At 41.9% G+C, this 18,375-nt stretch overlaps 1 protein-coding gene across 3 annotated transcripts in view; it reads right to left on the reverse strand.

Moving 5' to 3' along the window:
- arhgap35a (Rho GTPase activating protein 35a) overlaps positions 1-18,375 on the reverse strand; it is a 200,068-nt gene that overhangs the window by 122,997 nt on the left and 58,696 nt on the right. For all 3 annotated transcript variants that reach the window (XM_073029341.1, XM_073029342.1, XM_073029343.1), the window contains one exon: positions 5,879-5,954. The gene's annotated coding sequence lies outside the window, so the exon portion shown is untranslated. The remainder of the gene's footprint in view (positions 1-5,878; positions 5,955-18,375) is intronic.

Genomic DNA, 18,375 nt, shown 5'->3' on the forward strand with positions numbered 1-18,375 from the left:
GACTAAATTTTGTGAAAGATACATAACAATGGTGCCTATTTATCATATGTACATCGAAAAACACAGTGTAATGCATCATTTGCAATCAGTGACCAACACAGCCCGCAGGTGTCACCATGCTTCTGATGCCCAATGATCGATTTTACAACTTGCACCGCGAATTAGTGCGCCAACCATGACGCTACATGTCACAATTAAAGCCAATGAATTATTACAAAGGATTTAAGGGTAATTTTAAAAATTAACTACTGTACTCAACCTAATTTTACCGAGAACAGTTCAGCACAGGAACAAGCCCTTCAGCCCACAATGTGCCAACCATGATATCTGGTACAAAAGCAACAAAAATCGTAAACACTGAACAGACAGTAAATGCTTCAAGTCAAGGACGCTCCATTTGAACTGGGAAAGCGAGAAAACAAGTTAGTTTTATATGGAAGAAAGGGCAAGCCAAAGGGAACACTTGATTAGTCAAGGCCAATCATTTTGCCCCAACACAGGTATAAAAAGCATTCCTTAAGGCAGCCATTGTTGTACCATGGACCCCACCATTAACCAAGGTGTTAGAAACCACTGGTTTGTTTTAGTAATACTTTTTATAGCATTTGTACATTTTAACAGACTCATTATTTTCACACTCACTGGCACATTATCCACATGATGTATTTTTTAAAATTATGTAGCCTATTAACTAATTCATCCTTATCCAAGGAATTTTCTTTATCTATAAAACTGATAGATTTTTCAGAAGTGCCATCTTACACCACTTAGCATTAATTCCCCTCTAAGCATAGTTTCTCAGCTTTTCATTAGTTTGCTTAGTATCTATATGACAGTACTCTGAAACAAAATGAAATCTCGGAATTAAGACTGCTTGTCATTTTTGACTCCCAGAAGAACCCCAAGTATCAGAAATTGAACAAGGCTCCTACAGAGGGGTCTGCAGACCACAGGTTGGGAACCCCTGCCTTTAAGGTGAAACAGCAATTAGTTTGCATGTGTTGCTAACGTAGCTTCCAATACGCAGTCCATCTGGTGCTCAACATGTGTGGCCTCCATAGTGGAGAAACCAACAGCTGATCGGGTGACTGCTTTAAGAGGTTCATACCCCAGGAGTGATTGGGCTTCCAGTTGATGCTCCCCTCTTCTGTCCCCCCCCCCCCCCCATTCCCAACTTGATAATCCCGTGACTCAGATATATGTTTCTTTGCCATCACAGTTATCTATTCATCGTGATAGTATTTGCACCTACTCCCATTACAGTACTACTGTAGGTCTCCTGGTAATCTGAAGGGTGCGGAGTTACTGACACATTTTGTGACAACGGATCTGAAATGCTGGAGGATATTGCTTTTTCCCCAGAGCTGAAATGGCTAACATGAGGGAGCATAGTTTTAAGGTGCTTGGAAGCAGGTATAAGGGGGCTGTCAGAGGTAAGTTTTTCCCACACAGAGTGGTAGATGCGTGGAATGCACTGCCAGTGACGGTGGTAGAGGCGGATACAATAAGGTCTTTTAAGAGACTCTTAGATAGGTACACAGAGCTTAGAGAAAGAGGGCTATGCAGTAGGGAAATTCTAGACAGCTTTCACAGTAGATTGTACATGGTTAGCACAACATTGTGGGCCGAAGGGCCTGCAATGTGCTGTAGATTTTCTGCGTCCTATGTTCTAACTCAGCAGGCCATGCAGCTTCTTATGGAAGAGAGTAAACAGTCAATACTTTGGGCCAAGCTCCTTCATCAGGACTGGAAAGAAAGCGGAGAAGTCAGAGTAAGAAGGTGGAGGGAGGGGAAGTAGTAGTACAGGATGGCAGGTGATAGGTGAAACCAGGAGAGGGGGAAGGAGTGAAATAAAGAGCTGGGAAGTCAAATAGTGAAAGAGATAAAAAGCTGGAGAGGTGGGAAACTGACAGAAGAGGGAAGACAACTAGGGAAGAAAGGGCAGGAGGAGAAGCACCAGGGGTAGGTGATGGGTGGGTAAGGAGATAGGGTGAGAGGGGGACACAGGAATGGGGAATGGTGGGGAGGGGGACGATTATCAAAAGTTCGAGAAATCAATGCTCACGCCGTCAGATTGGTGGCTACCCAGTCAGAATACAAGGTGTTGCTCCTCCAATCTGAGTGTGGCTTCATCATGGTAGTAGGAGACCATGGACTGGCATGTTGAAATTGGAATGTGAAGAAGAATTGAAATGGGTGGCCATTGGGAGAGCCCGCTTTTTCTGGCGAATGGTGCGTCAGTGCTTGGGTCTTCTTGCACTGCTTCAACAAGGCCCAATGTAAGCTTGAGAATAGCATTTTGTCCTCCATCTGAACACGTTACAACCATCTGTTACCATATCATGTTTAACAACTTCACATAATGTGCTTTGCCTTTGTTCTTATTAGAGATAGCTAGACACTGGCTGATCTACTGGGCATATCCACATTCTCTTTTAGGTTTCAGATCCTGCCACATGTAACAGTTCTAACCTGTCCCTTTAGTTTTCCTTCCAACAGCCTTCACTAATTTCATCTGTTAACCTGACAACTCCATAAGGAGTTGGACATCTTCAGCGATCCTAGAAATCTACAGGGCTACAGCAACATTCCTTTTCTGATGATTTACGCAGCCCTGTAATCAGGGGTGCAACACAACATTAAGTATTAATGATGCTGGTTGCTCTGCCATTGCGCTTTATCAAACTTAGCACATCGCTCACTGAGCTGCAATCACAATGAGAAAAATCCTCAGTAATGTCATCCAGTCTTTAGCTGTTATTCCCTCAAAACAAGACAATGCACAAGTGGCCAGTATCAATCCTTGAATCTTTGCTGTCGCATCCAGGAGGGACTCTCTTTCATAACAGACGTTGCAATTATAACACAGCAATTAACTTGTGCACACCTCAACGTCACAGGAAAGCAATCAGATTTCTGAAATTTTGGAGCTTAGTCTGGAACAGAGAATTCTAAAGACTTGCAAGAGCTTTAATTGCAAGCTTACCCCAGACTTCCCTGATCCACATGTGCCCGCAGTTACGCCACTATTCCTGCCTTAAGAACAGTCCTTCCAAAGTGAGATATTGCCCATTTTCTATCCTATACATCCTCCTCCTCCTGACATCTGTAAATCCCCTCCACTGCCCTCCGCAATCTTTAACAAATTCTGGTTTCCCAATCCTCTGTCTCCTTTCATTCATTCCTTTTACAACTCCAAATCCCACCATCTGAGACCTCCAGTTTCATCTTGTACTGAGGCAGTCTTATCCTTAACAGCACAACTAGGAAATCCAATGGCCCAAGTTGAATCCCAATCTCCAATGCTTAGTGTGGAATGTACGAGTTCTGCCAAGTGTTTCCTCAAAGTGCTACTTCCATTTCCTCCCACATTCCAGACATGCGTCGGTTTAACTGGCTGCTGTACACTGCCCAGAAGTGGAGCTAAGTGGTAAAGTCAGGGGGAGGTGGTGATATCAGAATCAGGTTTAGTAACACTGGCATATGTTGTGAAATGTGTTAACTTTGTGGTAGCAGTACAAAGCAAAATATGGGAAATATAGAAAAAACTGAAGTATGTATGTGTACAGTATATTAAATAGTTAAAATAAATTAGTACAAAAATGGAAATAAAAATGTAGTGAGATAGTACAAACAAGCCGGATGAACTCAGCAGGTCAGGCAACATCCGTGAAATGAGCAGTCAACGTTTCGGGTTGAGACCCTTTGTCAACAGAGCAATCCGTTGACTGCTCATTTCAATGGATGCTGCCCAACCTGCTGAGTTCATCCAGCTTGTTTGGAAGTGTTGATTTGACCACGGCATCTGCAGTGTACTTTGTGTTTTGTAGTGAGATAGTGTTCATGGGTTCAATGTCTATTCAGAAATGGGATAATAGAGGGGAAGAAACTGTTCCTAAATTGCTGAGTGTGCACCTTCAGGCTCCTGTACCTCCTTCCTGATAGTAGCAATGAGAAACAGGCATGTCCTAGTGGTGGAAGTCTTTAATGATGGATACCACCTTTTTGAGGCATCGTTCCTTGAAGATATCTTGGATACCATAAAGGCTAGTACCTGTGACGCAGCTGACTAATTTTGCAGCACTCTGCAGCTTACTTTGATAACAGAGGAATAAAATCGGACCAGTGTAGGACTTGCATAAATGGGTCCTTGACAATCACCAAGGACTCACCAAGCCAAAAGCTTGTTCCCTTCCACACTGAAAACTCTGCTTGCTTCCTCCAAATTAAAGATTTTGCAATGGAAGCTCTTACAGGTCTTTATTGTATCTTTGGAACATACTTTGTTTTTTCACCTTTGCTACACTGAAAACTATCAACTGTGCTGTTCTTGTCCTAAAACAGAGGAAAACATCAAGCTTGCTTCCAACATTCACATAGCCCACCTTTAGCCCCCACCCTCACCCCATAGCATTTTCTCAATTTCCCAATTTCAAGGATCTCTGCCATTAAGCCAGAAAATATGATATGGTGACTATTTTCCCTGCAGTTTCCGAAAATCCATACCATTGTCCCAATTGTTCCATCATTTACACTGACAATGCTGCCCATACACCAACAATGGCCAGGCCCACCTCGGCCCATTCCACTTCCCACAACTGTCCCTCAGAATATTACCTTCATCTTCATCAAATTCCCTCATGTTGACAAATGTCAAGTTTTGTTTAACCTAACTCTTCAGACCAACATAAATACAAGAGATTCTGCTGGAATTCTTCAGCAACACACAGCCAGACAAAGTGCTGGTGAACTCAGCAGACCAGGCAGCATCGATGGAAAAGAGTAAACAGGCGACGTTTCAGGTCGAGGCCCTTCATCAGGACTGGAAAAAGAGAAGTCACAGTAAGGTGGGGAGGGGAGGGAAGCAGTGCAAGGTGGCAGGTGATGTGAAACCGGGAGAGGGGGAGGAGGTGAAGTAAAGAGCTGGGAACACAATAGGTGAAAGAGATAAAGGGCTGGAAAAGGGGGAATCTGTTACAAGAGGATATAAGAACATGGAAGAAAGGGAAGGGGCAGGAGTACCAGAGGGAGATGATGGGTAAGTAAGGAGATGAGGGAATCTCCTTACTGACACATCACCTCCCTCTGGTGCTCCCGCCCCTTCCCTTTCTTCTATGGTGTGTGCTGCAAAGGTATGGTCAAGATAGCTATGGGAGTCTAGAAGTGTCCAACCATTTCTGTTCGATAAAACACCTGAGAAGCACATATTGCAATGCATGAGTTTGCTCGCTCCCAAGGTTCCATGTTGTTTGACATCATTATGCATCGTGTCTCATCACCATGATTATTCTTGGCAAACTTTTCTACAGAAGTAGTTTGCCATTGCCTTCTTCTGGACAGTATCTTTACAAGCCGGCTGACCCCAGCCATTATCAATACTCTTCAGAGATTGCCTGCCTGGCATCAGTGGTCGCATCACCAGGGCTTGTGATCTGCACCGGCTGCTCATACGACCATCCACCACCTGCCCCCATGGGTTCACGTGACCATTATCGGGGAGTGGGGCGGGGGGGGGGGGGGGGGGAAGAGAAGAGCAGCTAAACAGATGCTACACCCTGTCCAAGGATGGCCTGTAGGAAAGCAGAGGGAAGGAGCTCCTTGCACCTCCTTTGGTAGAGATACATCTCCACCCCACCAACCCAGAATGCACAAGTAGTATGATTAAAAGAGCAGAGTAAACTAAAAAATAGTTTACATGGTGTTTAAACAATGACTGCATTTTCCTAAATTTTGGAAATAATGACAATGTTTTAGTATCACATGCATTCCTTCTTATGGTTAAATATAATTACTGAGCGATTAGGCACATTAAATAACAAGGACAAAAACACTCAACAGCACAAGATTCCATAAATAGCACAAAATGCACGGGTATTACCTTTACTCTCAATCTGTGACTGTCTCTATGACGTCTATTCACCAATCATCATCTTCTCATTATGATGAATTTCATGCTGGAAAACAGGAGAGAGATTATCAGTGCTGAAGGTGAAACTGGTATTGCCTTTCAAATACTACAAAAAATGTTTAGTCATAGAAAAGTACAGCACAGATACAGGCCCTTTGGCCCATCTAGTCTGTGCCGAGCCATTTAAACTACCTATTCCCAGCAACCTGCTCCAGGGCCATTACCCTCCATACCTCCATACCATCCACATACCTATTCAAATTTCTATTAAACATTGAAATCAAGCTCGCATGCATCACTTGTGTTGGCAGCTCATTCCACACTCTCGCCACCCTCTGCATGAAGAAGCTTCCCCCCTTCGTCCTCCTTAAAATTTTCACCTTTCACTCTTAACCCATTTGTAGTCTCACCCAGCCTCAGTGGAAAATAACCTGCTTGCATTTACTCTTTCCATACCCTTGAATGATTTTGTATCCCTCTATCATTTTTTTTTAAACTAACATTTAAAGCAAGAACACACAGATATCTAAGACACAGTACCAAGTTTATTTCTGCATTACAATCCAAATGTTAAATTTTGAATTACATTTTAAAATCCAAGTTCTGCCCTCCTTTCCTCAAGAAGGCAGCATCATTAAGGACCCCAGTCACCCAGGACATGCTTTGCTCTCATTGCTACCATCAGGAAGTACAGAAGCCAGAAAGCATACAATAATTAGCTTCCTCCCTCTGCCATTCCATTTCTGAATGGACTTTATTTTTATTTTTGCACAAATTATTTAACACAGTACATGTATACAAGATCTTCTGTATTGCAGTTGTGTAGCGGAATGTTACTGAACGATTGTATAAGGTTGGAAGGTCACAACAGGGAAAGAGATTGTGAAATACAACATGCAATGGATTTATTGCAGATTTGATAGGCTGAATGACCCATTTCTCTGCTCAATTAGCCTTCCAATTTTTCGGTCATTATCGAGCAAGGCTCCCACTGTACTCCAAAAGCAATTAATCGTAGTTACTAACACAAAACAATTCTTCTGACAACTCACCTACCCTGATAGCTATTCCCACATCACTTTTTTAATAAACCTGGCAAAAGCATTACTGTAAAGGCTAATCAAAGATTCTGTGCCTCTGAAATCTTTTAGTTCAAGTTACTTTTGTACACAGTCCCATAAAAAATGAACCAAAAATGTCCCACATAACTTTGGCACACGTTCTCTGGTTCCAAATTCCTGTTCTCAAGAAATGAATCCAAAGACCCTATTTGCACTTATGGTTTTGTGACCTAAAAAAGTTCAAAGTAAATTTATTATCAAAGGACACACGTCACCATGTACAACCCCGAGTTTCATTTTCTTGCAAGTAATCACAGCAAATACAAAAATGAGATGTGGATTCCTTCAAGGTGGAGCCCACAGGTTGTGGAAACAGTTCAGTGATGGGGCAAGTAAAATTGAGTGAAGTTATCCCTCTGGTTGAAATGCCTGCTGGCAGAAAGGTACCAACTGGTTCTGAACCTGATTGTGTGGGTCCTGAGGCTTCTCTACCTTCTTCCAGGTGGCAGCAATGAAAAAGACTACGGCCTGGATGGTAGAGTCCTTGATACGAATACTGCTTTCTTGAGACAGCACTCCGTACAGATGTACTCATGGTGGGGAGGGCTTTAACCGTGATTCTCTAAGCCATATCCACTACTTTTTGTAGACTTTTTCCATGCAAGGGAATTGGTGTTTCCATACCAGGCTGTGATTTAACCAATCAATATACTGTCCACCACTTATCTAGAGAAGTTTGTCAAAGTTTTAGATGTCAGGCCAAATCTTTGCAAACTTCTTAGGAAGTAGAGGTGTTGCCATGCTCTCTTCATAATAGCATTTGGATGCTGGACCCAGAACAGGATCCTCTTAACTTGCTGACCACCTTCACCACTGATTGGCTGATGAGGACTGGCTCATGGTCCTCCAGTCTCTTCCTCCTGACAATAATTATTTCCTTGGTCCTGCTGACAGTGAGCAAGAACTGTGGCACCACTCCGCCAAATTTTCAATCTCCCTCCTACATGCTGATTCATCACCTTTGATTTAACCTGCGACAGTGGCGTCATCAGCAAACTTAAGTTGTTTAGCCTCACAGTCGTAAGTATAAAGCAAGCACAGCAGGCAACTAAGCACATAGCCTTGCAGTGCACCTGTGCTGAGGAAGATTGTGGAGATGTTGTTGCCTATCCAAACTAACTGGGATCTGCAAGTGAGGATCCAACTGCACAAGGAGGTATTGAGGCCTAGGACTTGAAACATTGATTAGTTTTGAGGGGCTGATAGCATTGAATGCCGAGCTGTAGTCAATGAAGAGCATCCTGATGTGTGCATCTTCACTGTACAAATGTACCAGGGTTGAGTGAAAAGAGCCAATCAAATGACACCCGTTGTTGACCTGTTGTGACGGTAGGCAAATTGGAGCGGATCCAAGTTACCTCCCAGGCAGGAATTGATACGTTTCATCACCAACCTCTCAAAGCACTTCATCACAGTCCATGTAAGAGCTACTGGACGATAGTCATTGAGGCAGGTTTCCATAGACACCCCCCTCCCCCACCACCCTTTTGCCTTCTCTGAATCAGCAGTGTAATTAGAATCCATCCATAATTAGTATTGAGAAGCACTCATATCCAGCGAGTCTGAAGTGAGTCATATCGCCGTGAAACACAGAACACAGCAACTCCTCATTTCCCACTGGCACAGCAAACTTTCCCCTTTGGTCCTCAGTCATCTTCTCCAGTGATTGTTCATTTGCTAACAAGATACTAGGTATAGGGAGTTTCATTCCTCACGGTTTCAGTCTGGTTTGAGGTCCTCCTCTCTTCAATCTCTTTTTGCTGTGGTGTACCTATGTTCACGTAAAGGTGTTATACCTACCCGCTTGGGGGTTAGTACTGCCAAGTCCACAAGAAGACCGTAAAATCACTAGTTCATTAAGATAGTTCAAAAGTCCATTGCTTAAAGGGAAATTGCGGGCTGCGTATTGTTCATAAGTATATTGTGAAGTTTTGTAAGCAGCCCGCATCACATCGCAATGGTTCACCAGTGACATCATGGATGTAAACAATGAAATGTTTTTTTGATCTGTGCATTCATACCCGTGCCCTCAGACTTCATCACTTCTACAGCAAAGGTACCACTCGTCTCCACTTATTACTACAACCCTGCAACAAGTTGATAGAAATCTTCAGAGGATTGTTAACGCAAACTTGGACACTTACATTCTGATCAATGGAACAAACCCATCCATTGGTTATATGACAATGACAATTAAAAATGTTCACAATATCATTAATATTTGATGATATTAAGCTTACAAGTTAAATAAGAACAGTAACCTCTAAAAACTCAACATTACAAAATACAATTTCCACAATCAGACATGACCTCTGACCCAAGATGGTTCTGATCAGATGTTTCTGTATTGTTCCAAACAATTCACTTTCACATACAGGTTTGTAAGTCATGTTGCAGTTACCTAAAACTCTGGTTATTTATTTATTGAGGTACAGTGGAGAACAGGCTCTTTGAGCCACTCCACCCAGCAATCTCCTGAGTTAATCCTAGCCTAATCACAGGTCAATTCACAATGACCAACTAACCTATCAACCGGTACGTCTTTGGACAGTGGGAGGAAACCAGAGCATCCAGAGGAAACCCGAGCAGTCGCGGGGAGAACGTACAAGCTCCTCACACACAGCGGAGGGAAATGAACTCAAGTCGCTGGTACTGTAAAGCGTTGTGCTAACCACTAAGCTATTGTGACATCCATCTTTTGCCTGCAAGAGCAATTTTTAGTGCCCCATCATAATGAAAGATCAGGGCAGTCCTGACCTGACCAGACCAGACTGTTGCTGAAGATGTACGACCATAACATGGAGCTAATGTTAAGTACACAGTTCCTACAAGCTGCAAGGCAGTGATATTTAGTGAGCACAATTTGCAAATAAACCCAAAAACTTCCCTGCATGAACGGCTGGTATTAGCAATGCTTTTAAATCACCAAGGTGGTTTCATTTTGGCATTTCAGAGAAATTAATTCCACATAGCAGTGTTCAAGTGGAATCTTGAGAACATTTAACATTGAAACATTTCAGTTACACGAAGTCTAATTATGATGCGATTAATCCTGCAGGCCTCATTAGCATAAGACTAAACACCAACGTTGACAATGGAGAAACTACTTGTAAAGTACTAGCTCGCCATCAAAGCCATTGTCCGGGCTGCATGGTAAAAAAAAATTACATCAGAGTAGCATTAATAGTTTCACGGATCAATATAAAGAACTCAATTATGCTCAGACAGCCTGTATACATGATAAATTATTCTTGGCTGTGGGGTCTCTTCAGCAACAGGGGATTTGCACTTACTCCGGTTCCATCAGTGGAATAAGGTGATATTTTAATGCAGCTATTCAATAACAAAAGAAATTTACAGGCACAAAACTTACAAAAAAAAATTGTCCATGAAGGTTATCGTACACCACCTGAACTCAGGAGGGAAAGCTGTGAAGTGCAGCTTTCTTTATAGAAGGGAAAAAAACAAGAAAAATGGCATTCAATCTAATTCAGTTAAGGAAAGAACAGGTCAGATTATTTAAGCTTTCAATCTTATGTGCAAATGGAACTTGATAATCTAAACGAAAACAGAATCGTAGAAAAGTACAGCACAGAAACAGGTCCTTTGGTGCACCTAGTTCGCGCCGAACCATTTAAACTGCGTACTCCCATCAACCTTCACCAAGGACACAGCCCTCCAAATAACCTACCACCCACGTACATATCCAAACTTCTCTTCAACGTTGAAATCAAGCTCACATGCGCTGACAGTTCGTTCTACACTCACAACCCTCTGAGTGAAGAAGTTTCGCCTTATGTTCCCCCTAAACTTTTCACCTTCCACCCTTAACCTCCAGTTTATAGTCCCACACAACCTCAGTGGAAAAGGCCTGCCTGCATTTACCCAATCTAAACCTTCATAATTTTTGTATACCTCTATCAAATCTTCCCTCAATGTCCTATGTTCCAAGGAATAAGGGTCCTAACCTACTCAATCTTTCCTTATAACTCAGGTTAACTCAGGTCCTCCAGACCCAGCAACTCTCATGGGCAATTTGTATGAAAAGAGAAATCCTCACCTAAAAAAAAATCTGATACTTGAGATCTATTATGTCTATGTAAAACAGTATTACTAGTGAGCATGCTCTATCACAAGGAAAAAAACAGAACTCATTGAAAATTGGCAGTCTTTTAGAACCAGGATGCATGTAGACAAGTATTCTCACTGGGGTTACTTAGTGCATGAAAAATGGCACTTAGAACCAATTTCCTTCTCGTGTCACATTCTTAATTTATCACCTCTTATTACTCCTGACATAACCACTAAGACAGCGCTGTAACTACCATCATGTCCTTGCCTGACATGTGACAAATGCTGTAAGGGTAAAAATAAAACTACAAATGTAAAAAGTGAAAATAAAATCTGACACAAGTTCAGGAACAGAAAAGATCAGGAAAAGCGTGTATATATATATATATATATATATCCTTGATTGGGCTAAAAATTGGGAGGGGTGTTTCTATTCTGAAAAGTCCACATCTAAATTGTCCACATCTTGTGTTCTTTCACAGACACTAACAGAATTAAATACACAACTGAATATTTTGTTCTTAGCTTTTGTCTAAAGTGTAGTTTGACAAATTAGGTTTATGCCCAAATCCATTGTCAAACACTGGAGAATGCACTTGAGATGACAACAAATTATGGTGATAAGCAAACTTTTACAATCAAAGTAATAAAATTTAAAACCACAAACCAGGAAACACAATATTCATAATTAATCTTTTTTTAGGTTTATAATCAACAAACTTCAAATAAGAGAATTTATTTTCCTTCGGCAGGGGGCAATCAGCACGAGAGGTGGCTCAGGTGCTTTTCAGCTTTCTCCCCCTCGGCAGGTGGCAACCAGAAAGGAGTTGGAAGCGGGGCGGCCACTGTTGGAGTGGGGCGTTGTTAGAGCGGTCCTGCTTTGGCGAAACAGACTTGGGCAAGAACAGTCTTGGGCAAGCACAGATGGAAGCCACAGAAAGTTTTTAGTAAGTTTTTTTTTCTGTTAGTACATTGCTTGTGCACTTAGAATGGGCCTAGATGTAGTGTTACATTCCTTAGGTGAGTTGTGGGACATGTGGAAGACCTCCAGTCTCCTTGATAAATACATCTGCACGAAATGCATTGAGCTCCATTTAAGGAACTGGAGATGCAGTTGGATGAACTTCAGCACACACGGAAAATGAGGAGGTGCTAGATAGGGGTTACCACCTCCGTTTAACTCCCAAGTTTCAAGAGATAAGTCCCTGAGTGACCTATCAAGAGAGGGAAAGGGTAGGCAGTGCATGAATGTGTGCCTGAGGAATTGGTGCAGGGGACAGGACTGCAGATTTCTGGATCAATGGGATCCCTTTTGGGGAAGGAGTGACCTGTACGATAAAGGGCAGTTAACCCCTGTACCCAAAGGGGACCAATAACCTTGCGGCAGGTTTGCTAGAACTACTGGGAAGGGTTTAAACTAACTTAGCAGGGTTATGGGAACCAGAGTGGTAGGGCTGAGGATGGTGCAGTTGGTATACAACTAGACGAAGCGTGAAATGAAACAGCGAAGATGGACAGACAGATGATAGGGCAAAATTACAGTCAGGAGTAACAGGGAGCAAAATCAGAAAGGGTGATGAATACAGGATTGAAGGAATTATATTTGAATACACAGTATAGAAAACAGGCCATTCAGCCCTTCTAGACTGCGCCAAAACTTTATTCCGCTGGTCCCATTGACCTGCACCCAGTCCATAACACTCCAGACCTCTCCCATCCATGTATCTATCCAATTTATTCTTAAAGCTTAAGGGTGAGCCCCCATTTACCACGTCAGATGGCAGCTCGTTCCACACTCCCACCACTTTCCCCTTTCACCCTAAAGCCATGTCCTCTCATATTTATCTCTGCTAATCTAAGTGGAAAGAGCCTACTCGCATTTACTCTGTCTATACCCCTCATAATTTTGTAAACTTCTATCAATTCCCCCCTCATTCTTCTACGCTCCAAGGAATAAAGTCCTAACCCATTCAATCTTTCTCTGTAACTCAACTCCTGAAGACCCGGCAACATCCTAGTAAATCTTCTCTGCACTCTATCAATCTTACTGATATCCTTCCTATAGTATATGGAATAAGGTGGATGATCTTGTAGAACAGTTAAGAGATTGGCAGGTATGATGCTGTGGGCATCTCAGAGCTGAGGCTGAAAGTAGTTCATAGTTGGGAGCTTAACGTTCTAGATATGCATTGCATCGAAAGGACAGGCAGGTAGACAGGCAGATGGGGTAAGTAGATCTATCAGTAAAAAAATGAAATCAAGTCCTTAGAAAGAGGTCATGTAGGATTGGATTAGAATCCTTGTGGGAAAGTTAAGAAACTGCGAGGCTATAAAGACCCTGACGGGAGTTATTACAGGCCACCAAACGGTAGCCAGGATAACAGGAGACGGAAAAGGCATTGAAAAAGGGCAATGTTGTAATAATCATGAGGGACTTCAATTTGCAGATAAGATTGGGAAAATCTGGTTGATGCTGGATACCAAGAGAAGCAATTTGTAGAATGCCAAGGAGGTGGCTTTTTAAGAGCAGCTGGTGGTTGAGCCCACCAGAAGAACAGCAATTCTGGATTGGGTGTAATGAACCAGATTTGATTAGGAAGCTTAAGGCAAAGGAACACTTAGGAGACAATGATCATAATATGATAGAATTCACCCTGCAGTTTGAGAGGGAAAAGATAAAGATAGATGTATCAGTGTTACAGTGGAGTAAAGAGGCACAAGGGAGTAGCTGGCCAAAGTTGATTGGAAGGGGACACTAGCAGGGAGAAATTCAGAAGGCACAGGAAAGAAAGTATACTAAAGGGAGGATGAGGCAACAATGGCTGACAAGTCAAAGACAGCATAAAAACAAAAGTGAGGGCAAAACTAGAGGGAAGTTGGATGATTGGGAAGATTTAAAAAACACACAGAAGGCAACCAAAGAAATATGAAGGTACACTAGCCAATATAAGTGATACAAAAAGATTTTTCAAATATACGAGGAGTAAAAAGAGATGAGAGTAGATATCGGAATGCTGGTAAATGACACTGGAGAGGTAGTAACGGGGGACAAAGAAATGGCAGAGGAACTTGAGTACTTTGCATCAATCTTCACTGTGGAAGATGCTAACAGAATGCCAGGTATGTGAGAATGTCAAAGTTCAAGGTAAATTTATTATCAAAATACACAGATGTCACCATATACAACAATATATCCATAACAGAATAATAACCATAATATAATCATTAAGACCACAATCAGTGTGCAAAGGACAACAAACTGTTCAAATACAAAATGACAGAAATAATTAATAAATAAGTAATAAATATCAGGAACATGATATGAAGAGTCCTGGAAGAGAGTCCATAGGTTATGGGAACATTTCAATAATGGGGTTAAGTGAAGTCGAGTGAATCAGGGGACAGAGGTGAGTGTTGTTGCTATTATTAAGGAGAAGTTACTTAGGAAACTGGGAAGTCTGAAGATCACCTGGACCAGATGGACTACGCCCCAGGGTTCTGGAAGAGATAGCTGAAGAGATTGCAAAAACATTAGTGATGATCTCTTGAAAATTACTAGATTCTGGAGGACAGGAAAATTGAAAATGTCACTCCACTTCAAGAAGTGAGGGAGGCAGGAGAAAGGTACTTCAGTGGTTGGAAAAATGTTGTGGTCTTTTATTAAGGATGGTTTCAAGGTACTTGAAGGCACGTGATAAAATAGGCCAAAGACAGCATTGTTTCCTTGAGGGAAATCTTGTCTAACATATCAGTTTGAATTCTTTGAGAAAACAATAGGTAGCCTAGACAAAGATGAGCCAGTGGATGTTGTTTATTTGGATTTTCACAAGGCCTTTAGTAAAGTGCTGCACCTGAGGCTGCTTAACAAATAAAAAGCCTATGGCATTATGGGAAAGGTACTAGAATGGATGAAAGAATGGCTGACTAGCAGGAGGCAGAGTAGGAATAAAGGAGACCCTTTCTGGCTCTGTTGATGATTAGAGGTGTTCCGCAGGTGTCAGTGTTGGGAACAATCTTTTCAAAATTGTACGTCAATGATTTGGATGAAGGTAGCGATGACTCTGAGGCCAACTTTGCAGACCTTACAAAGATAGGTGAAAGGGCAGGTAGTGTTGAGGAAGCCAGGAGTCGGCAGGACTTAGATTGGGGAATGGGCAAAGAAGTGGCAGATGGAATATAATAAAGGGAAGTGTATGGTCATATACTTTGCCGGAAGGAATAAAGGCATGGACAATTTTGTAAATGGAGAGAAATGTCAAAAATCAGAAGTGCAGAGGGACTTGGGAGTCCTCATGCAGAATTTCCTAAAGGTTAATTTGCAGGTTGAGTCAGCAGTAAGGAAGGCAAATGCAATGTTAGCATTCATTTCGAGAGGCCTAGAATACAAAAGCAAAGATGTAACGTTAAGGATTTATAAGGGAATCATCAGACCACACTTGGGTAGCATTGAGAGCAGTTTTGGGTCCTTATCTAAGAAAGTATGTGCTGGCATTGGAAAGGCTTCAAAAGAGGATAAGAATAGTCCCAGGAATGAAGTGGATATCAAACGAGGAGTGTTTGATGGCTCTGGACCTGTATTCGCAGAAGTTCAGCAGAATAAGGGGAGATATCATTGAAAGTTATAAAATATTGGAAGGTCTGGATGGAGTGGATGTTCCTATAGTGGGTGTGTCTAGGACCAGAGAGCATAGCCTCAGAATTGAGAGGCGTCCATTTAAAACAGGTGAGGAATACATTTTTTGCCTGAAGGTAAAAAGCCTGAAGGTAGTGAATCTGTGGAATCCTTTGCCATGGATGGCTATACAGGCCAAGTCATTAGGCGAAGCTTGATAGGTTCTTCACTAATCAGGGTGTCAAAGATTACAGGGAGAAGGCAAGAGAATGGGGTCAACAGGAAAAATAACACCAGGATGGAATGGTGAAGCAGACTTAATTGGTCGAATGGCCTAATTCTGCTCCTAGACCTTATAGTTAATTCTGGGTTTTCCAACCTTTTTATACCATGGAGCCTTTGGAACCCTGGTCTACCTCTAAAAGTTCTGCCTCCTTATAGTGCAAATATGTGAGCAGAAATTTCAAGACTGGATTTAAAAACATTCAGCTTACAGTTGCAATTAACTTTGTGAGCCCTTTGCAGTTACTTGATTTTCTGCACTTATTACTCATAAAATGTGGTCTGATCTTCATCCAAGTCACAATAATAGACCAACACAATTTGCCTAAACTAATACAGTAACATGCAAACAGTTATAATTGTTCTTATCACTACTGAGTACATCATTTCAAAAATCACAGTCTAGGTTCAAAAAAGTATGTGAACTTCTGGGGTAATGACTTCCACAAAAGCTAATTGGAGTCAGGCGTTCTAATCAATGAATGCTGAAGAGGTGAAAAAGAACCCAAGGGTAACAGCAAAAGACCTGCAGAAATCTATGGAACTTGCTAAAGTCTCTGTTGCTCTATGTCTCAAGTTTACAAAAGACCACCTGGATGTTCCACAACGCTTCTGGGATGATGTTTGTGGACAAAGGAGATAGAAGTTGAACATTCTGACAGAAATGTATATTGCTATGTTTGGAAGAAAATGGGCACTGCACACCAACATCAAAACCTCATCCCAACTCTGAAGCATGGTAGAAAGAGCGTCATAGTTTGGGGCTGCTTTGCTGCCTTAGGGCTGGACAGCTTGCAATCGTTAAGGGAACAATGAATTCAAAGTTGTAACAAGACATTTTACAGGAGAATGTCAGGTAGTGGTCCGTCACTGAAGCCTAATAGAAGCTGGATGAGATAACAAGCTAATGAGTCAAAACACAAGAGTAATTCAACACAATGGTTTAAAATGAAGAAAATCCATTTTGGAATGGCCAAGTCAGAGTCGAGACCTTAACCTAATTGAGATGCTGTGGCATGACCTGAAGCAGGCTGTTCACGGAAGGTATCCCAGAAATATTGATGAACTGAAACAGTTTTGTATGGAAGAATGGTCTAAAATCTTACTCACTATTGTGCAAGTCTGATCAGCAGCGACAGGAAACATTTGGTGGAGGTTATTGCAGTTAAAAAAGATTCTACCAGTTACAATATATAAGGGTTCACATTCTTTTTCCAACCTAGATTGCGAAAGATTAAACAATGTGTTCAATAAAGAAATGAGAAGTCCAATTGTTTGTGTGTTATTAGTTTAGGCAGATTACGTTTGTCTATTATTGTGACTCAGATGAAGATCAGACCACATTTTATGCATAATTTATACGAAAAACAGGTAATTGCAAAGGGTTCGCAAAGGGTTCTTGCAACTTAGCTACGTCATGACACTACATCATTTACTTCAGAGAAATACAGCAGAGAAACAAGCCCTTTTAACCTAACAAGACCATACCAGCCATTAAACAACGTTGCGCCTCTACTTTCTTAGAAGTTTGCACAGATTCAGCATGTCATCGACAAACTTCTATAGATGGACAGTGGAAAGTATCCTGACTAGTATCAAAACACCAATGCCCAAGAACAGAAATACTTACGAAAAGTGATGGATACAGCCCAAGTCCATCAAAGGCAAAGCCCCCCCCAGCCACTGGACACATCCACAAGGAGCATTGCAACAAGAAAGTAGCATCCATCATTAAGGACCCCCACCATCCAGGCCATGCTCTTTTCTCACTTCTGAGGAGTTATACAGCAGCAATAGGTCCTGCATCACAAGGTTCAGGAACAGTGTCTTCAACCATCAGGCTCCTGAACCAGTGTGGATAATTTCACTCCAACTGCCACCTATGGAATCAATTTCAAGGACTCCACACCTCATGTTCTCAGTATTAATTTAGTTTTGCACATTGGTTGTTTCTGTCTTTGAACTTTGAATTTTTATACTAGTCATACCCTGACCTATTTCATTCTTCACGCATTACTATAAATTGAATCCTTCCCCACCAGATTCAAAGGTTCAATTAATTTCAGAGAATGTCTGCAGTATACAACTTGACATTATTACTCTCTATAGACATCTACAACAAGAAATCCCAAAGAATGGTAGTAATATCAGAACCTCAAAGCACACTCCCATATATAAAGTGGCATCGACCCTCCTCCTCTCCCTACTTCCAACACATGCCAACATACGAGGGGCAATGTGCAACGGTCAATTAAACAAACCAGGTCCTTACACACAGGAGGAAACGGGAACACCTGGGTGAAACCCAGGTGGTTATAGGGAAAGCATGCAAACTCTAAATAACACCGGGGCAAGGATTCAACCTGGGTTGCTAGAGAAGT

The sequence above is a fragment of the Hemitrygon akajei genome, chromosome 25, assembly GCF_048418815.1.
Source record: "Hemitrygon akajei chromosome 25, sHemAka1.3, whole genome shotgun sequence".
NCBI lineage: Eukaryota > Metazoa > Chordata > Chondrichthyes > Myliobatiformes > Dasyatidae > Hemitrygon > Hemitrygon akajei.